Here is a 6,395-nt window from a genome sequence, read left to right as displayed (position 1 = left end):
CTTTGCCGTGCCGATAGGAATGATGTCTGTGTTAGCAGCAGGAAGCTCAGTTAGTTTTATAAGCTTTTTGCTTCTGGTCAGTTGCTAGCCTTAGTCATCCGCGCGTCTCAATCCCGAGGCAGTTGTTGCGTGCTACTCGTGCATGACAACATTCACATTGTCTGCAATGTCTGCAGCTAACCTCGACTCGGTCTCCTTAAATAGACAAACCTGATCGTTCTGACTTACTTGTAGTACAACTAAACCATTGACATCGCATCGTACCGCATTGGCCTGCTGGCTATGGGTACACACATACATATACATATGAACTTAACGGAATAAAGCGCCTTGACATGTTCAGGTGCATACTGTGATGGCAGCTTCTCGATCTTCTGCTCTGAGCATTGACTAATTACATATTTCTGCTAGTTGAGTCGCTTGACATTTTCTGCGGATGCACGAATATATCGAGTCTGTATGGGGTGCAAATTACAATGCGATATATGAAAAAAATAAATATCTAAACAGTTTTTTCAGTAGGGACATAAAATATAAATATCGTATGTTGTTCAGAAACATTCAAAACAAATAATCTAAGAACTTTCAAGCTTTTCAGATTGATTAAAGACCATTAGGTGTTAAATATAATTTAGTTGATTGTAATAATGACTTCTAATCATAATATAGTTTCAACATTTGGGACCCAATCTATAAAGACCTAATGATTTTGCATTAGTTTTTTATACCCTGAACCCATTGAAAATGGTACACCGAGGTATAATGGTTTTATTGAAATGTATGTAAAGGCAGAAGGAGGCGTGGCAGACCCCATAAAGTATATTGTATACATTCTTGATCAGGACCACGAGCTGAGTTGATTTGGCCTTGTCCGTCTGTCTGTTCATCAGTTCGCATGTCATCCCGTTATTTTTTATCGATTAAAAGCCTTATCGAAGATCAGTAATAAATTGATATCTAATACATCGTGAGAACTAGAGTCGCCAAATTTAAAATGCAGACTTATATGTATTTTTTATAATTTCGATTGTTAGAATTTACTCCCCACCTCTAAATCCACTCCCTCACCCATAAATTTGTAAAAGGCGTATTTCAAATACTAGAGACGTGTGCACATGCATGCATTTCAATGCTATGACCACGATCAACAGGTTTCATGGGGACAGTTCAGAAAAGTTTCAACCCTAACTTAGTTTACTCAATACGGTTATGTAGATAGCTGAACGCGAATCAAAAACCCCTCTCACCTTCAATTAAAGTTTCAACTGTTAGCTTTGGCTTCAGAATTATTACCATGATCATCTTTGTTGCCAGTTGCCATTATACTGAGGCATTTAGGCTTGTCATGGTGCAGGCCGACTCAAACCAAAACTGATTTCAAGCGAATCGAAGGATCCAAGCCATGTATGTCTGTTTGCCGTTTGACAAACCCGTTGACCTAACAATCGCATGCTGAAGTTACCTCCAGTTGTTGACCAAGATGCATGGCTTAGCTTCTGTCTGTGTCGGCGAATCTAAACACAGTTATCGGTAGATACAAATCTATACCGCTGAGAATATAAAGATGTAGCCGTGACAAGCTATAGAAGCCGCATGGTTCGCTGTCCATGCCAGGGACTGCATATTAGAGATATGAGGCCTAGTACAAGTTTCTGAACAGCTTAGTCGTTCACCTACGTGATATTGAAATTAAATTGGTTCAGTCGTGCGCATTTCAAGAACTGTTCAAAGAATAGCCGAACGACTCAATGAAATGTATCGTTCTCGAACTATTTATCTACATCAACCGACTGAAGCGCTTAGTAAAGAGCTTCTAACGTTCATGACCAATTGAATGTATGGCTCATTGAATATATGCTCAGTTCATTTTATAGCTTTAGTATCGACTTTATTGTGAGCAATCAAGCTCAGCACTGTTTCTTGCGGAATATACATAAATAATATAACGAGAGACTCTAACAGAGCATGAGAGGACGGGACAGGTCGAGGTCAAGTCTCTAGACTTGCGCAGCATAAGTCCGAGCGCCATGGGTGCGAAAATCACCATAAACAGATGGTTCTCACATGAGCAGCAGCTTCGCTGAGGCTAGTTGAAGACTACTTGGATGTTGCCGCATGCGAACCTTAGTGACTGTTAGATAACTTGCCTTTCAGCCGTAGATCTAGTACAGCGGCTGATTTAAGCATTCAAATGACATTAAGACTTTAATAATTTCCCAATAGATTTGGTGTATTAGAATGGACGTGTACATAATTAAATTATACTTGAAAGAGATGGTTACGATCCGATATATTGAAAAGAACGAAAATAGTGATAAACTAATGCGCTCGGAAAAAGGGCTAAAAATAAAATTAAAGTTAATTCAATCTCTGAATTACTGCTGACATTTACAATCTCTCTTACCTTACCTTACATTCTCCTTGAAATATTCCGTCACTCATACTCTTCACTCGGAATTTAAAGCTTTCGGCCGAAATCTAGACAAGGGAAAGTAAATATGTTTTTGACATTTCTAATCTTTACTACTTCTTTAAAGCCTTACACATGCACCCTTATTCATGCCTTCTTGAAGTTTATTGGAAGACCACTTTTAGATATACAAGTTAGCAACTATTTTTAACCGCAAAACGACCTGCAGAGGAGTGCAGCACATTTGGACAAATTTACAGAGCAGTCAAGTTCAAGTTTCTTGTGACGACACTGCTATCGTTGACAGAGGGTGCTGTGTGACCTGAAAACCCGCCATAGCATGTTTAAAAAATGCAACCGCAACCGCAGTTGATAATAATTAAAATACTGAGTTCGCAGATATCGAATTCTTTTCGTTGCACCTGTGCTAATGAATTCATCATATAGTAATAATAATAGCCTCAGCAGGCTTAAAACAGACAGTTCACTGACGTCACAGCGAGCGAGAGAGCATCACATTTGCTGCCCATACGAAGAGTCTAGTAGCGTCCAACTCTGACGTCACAAAGAGAGAGATAGCCGTAGAAAGTACGTAGAGTACCGGCGTCGCGCCGTGACGTCACTGATTCATACGCTTGCTGCTGGCTAGAGCGAGCCGCAATGGAGACTATAGCCGACGCTGCGACGCCGACCTCCGTTGCCGGCCGGCGTTTCGTCTCCGCCTCCGCCACTGCCACTGCCACTGCCACTGTCACTGCCGCTGCCGCTGCCGCTATCCCTGAGTCTGCCGACGCACTCACCACATGCTCTGAAGCTTTCATTCATGGCGCGAGCGCAATTAACAGCGCATGCCCATGTAACCCGTCACGGCCACGCGTCGCCACCCAAATTGATGACGTCTTTGTTTATCGATTGCTCGTAGACTGTGTTATGACGTCACGGCGCGTGTGGCCAACCAGCCACAAAGCATTGCGCTATAAATAATGGGGCGCTAATTAACACAGGAACTTGATAAGCACCGGAAGGCGCTAGTTGATAGTTGGACACTTTCACCCACAGACCTGCCTGTCTGCCTGCGATCGATGATAGATAGCAATTTAACCAATAAGGAGTCCTAAGGAAAGTCCATCCATCATTTACTGTTTTAGATTTGGTTTAAAAATGATGGGTGTCTGCTATAATGGTGATATCGTTATAAGTAATCCGAGAATATAATATGCTCAATTCTTTTAGTTCAGATACCCTACTTGTGCGTGATGAATTTATTTCAATTTTATTTTATACCCTTAACAGTCTACACGGATTGAAAAGCGATATTGAAAATAAAGATGTCATATTATTAAGTAAATCCAATAATTCAATAGTAGAGCATACTATTGGTTTGACACAGAAATGCAATAGCTTCGCAAATTAACTCTCTTATCTAAAGGGACGTGGTCAATTAAAAACTATATTTACAGAATCACATCAAGAAATCGACCAATTTGATAATTGAGTCACTTAGGATGTTTACACCCTTCGATGTCATTGAAGCATATAAATACCATTTACATATAATATCATTTCTTTTTGTGAATATATGTATGTATCTGAAAAGCTGAATAGCAAAAATGATTTCAAATTGAAATTTTATTTCACTTATTTCTTACGTATCTGACCGTATGCTGGATGAAATACTCTCATGATTTTGCGACATAGTGTTATTTGGCCAAAAGTAAATTCGATAACTCCTGAAAATTTCAAGATATACTTGCACCAGAGTGTACAAAACAGACATCTGTTATATATATACATATATACATATATAAATATATACAAATATACATATATAAATATATACATATATATATATATATATATACATATACATACACAAATACTATGAATGAATATAATGACAATAATTCGCCACGAAAAGCACCTGCAGGCAACGGAGTTACCTCAGAAAATTTGCATGGGATGTTATAGGAATAGTTATGCTCGGTAATAGATAGGTGGGTCATCGATAAAATGGGCATGTCAGCAGGTCCGGAACGGCTTTGGGCTAGGCAAAGTAAACCAAAACATACTAAAGCTGAGGAGAGGCAAAGAGTTGGCCCAACCACGAGCAATTTATGCAAATGATTCACAAGGCGCCGTCACAAATGTGCAGTCTAACAACAACAACAACAACAGCAAAGAAAAAAACAATTGAAATAGCAAACGCAAAGTGCCGCATGCTAATTGAAATTTGGTAAAGACATACAAAAATCAAAGACTAAACAGCAATCAAAAAGAGCTAAAATTCCTGAAATTAAACTCACGAACTGCGCGCAACGATGCGAAAACGATACATGGATTAGGCCAGCAGCAACAACAAGCTCGACAGACGAAGTAAATTTGGCGCAGCACATTTAGAATATCATCGCAGAAAAGACAAAAGCTAAAGAGACTTTAAGGCAGCAGCAAAAGCAAGGAGTGCCAACTATTGGCTTGTCTTCGACGTCGCGGCGCGTCGCCTCGTGTTGCCTAGCGTTGCCTAGCGTTGCCTCACGTTGTTGGCTTGGCAAGCAATGCTTAATACAGCCAATAAGCCCAACAACAATATAACATCTTGGAAGCGACTCCAACGCTTGTCCGACGCTAGGCTGGCGGTATATGCATGCACTTTTTGGGGCCACGAGCGGGTCAGCAGCAGCGCCAACAAGTCAGAAGCAGCCATGAATAAATGAACAAAACAAAAACACTAACAACAACAACTCACAAACATCACCAGACCAGTTCCACTTGCGTCGCTCCCAAAAATTCAACTTGTACGTACCTCCCTATATATGTATGTATGTATGTATGTGTGCATGTGAGGCTCACCATGCTAAGGTGAACTGAACTGCAACACTATTATAATGTGGAGTGTGGAGTGTGGGGTTCGTGGGGTGTGTTGGTTTTGAACCAAAGGCAATGCCTATGCCAAAGCGCTGAAAAAGCATTATGGGAAAAAATCTAGCGAAATCGAAAGGAAGAGCCCACTGCGCCCAAGTCTGCTGACCGACGATCTCACGTTTGTCTCGAGCTCTGCCGTTGTGATTCAGGCTCAGGCATACGCTAAAAACAGTTAGAAAACGTGGCTTGGAATCTGTCTAAAAATAGCCACAACGAATGCATTACACAGCACGAACTCGCAAAACGAACGAAAACGAAACGTTACCGGCCTCACCTACATACATATACTTCTACTCCGCCTCAAACTGGAAACCAAACGCTGCTAGACCGACTCTCACTCTCCTACTCAGACTGGCTCTCTCTCTCTCTCCCTCCTTCTCTTTCTCAGTCCACGTTCACGTCGCTCTCTCTCAAGAGGATTGTGATCCGAACTTCGGCTTCACGTGTCTGCTTGTGTGTGAATATAGGCGTGTGTGTGTGTCTGTGTGTGTCACTTGTTGCTTTCGGTTTTGTTTGTAGTTTCGAGAGGAGGAGCTAATTTAATGTACATATATTACTAACGGTTGTTTGCCGCTCAGGTTTCTAGCCTGCACTAGCGAGTGTCAACGGTAAAGTGCGTCAAGATTTTGTTTATTTAATAGCCTAACTGCACAGGGGTATAAGTGCAAAGTAAAACTAAAAGCTTTGCGAATTAGATTGTGATATTACATATTACATAAAAATTACGCACAAATTTAAGTACAGCAAATATATATATATATATATATATATATATATATATATATATATATATATATATATGTATATATATGTATATGTACGTACATACGTACATACATGATAATGATGTTTGAAATGTGGGCGTGTGAAACATTGTCAACAGTTAGAAAAGAATAGAAGAATAAGGAAAGAGAGAGAGAGTGTGTGAGGGCGGGCAAAAGGGAGTGAACAGCCATTTAAATAAAGCAGGTGAGAAAGGAACTAGAAAATCAATTTCCCACTGTCGTTTAAAGAACAGAGCAGTGCAGAGCTTTTTATGACGCAAATTAGTTCCGTCTTCGCTTTC

Source organism: Drosophila navojoa, chromosome 3 (assembly GCF_054131105.1).
Source record: "Drosophila navojoa isolate 15081-1374.11 chromosome 3, UAZ_NAV_1.0, whole genome shotgun sequence".
Classification (NCBI taxonomy): domain Eukaryota; kingdom Metazoa; phylum Arthropoda; class Insecta; order Diptera; family Drosophilidae; genus Drosophila; species Drosophila navojoa.
Note: the sequence above shows the minus strand (reverse complement) of the source record.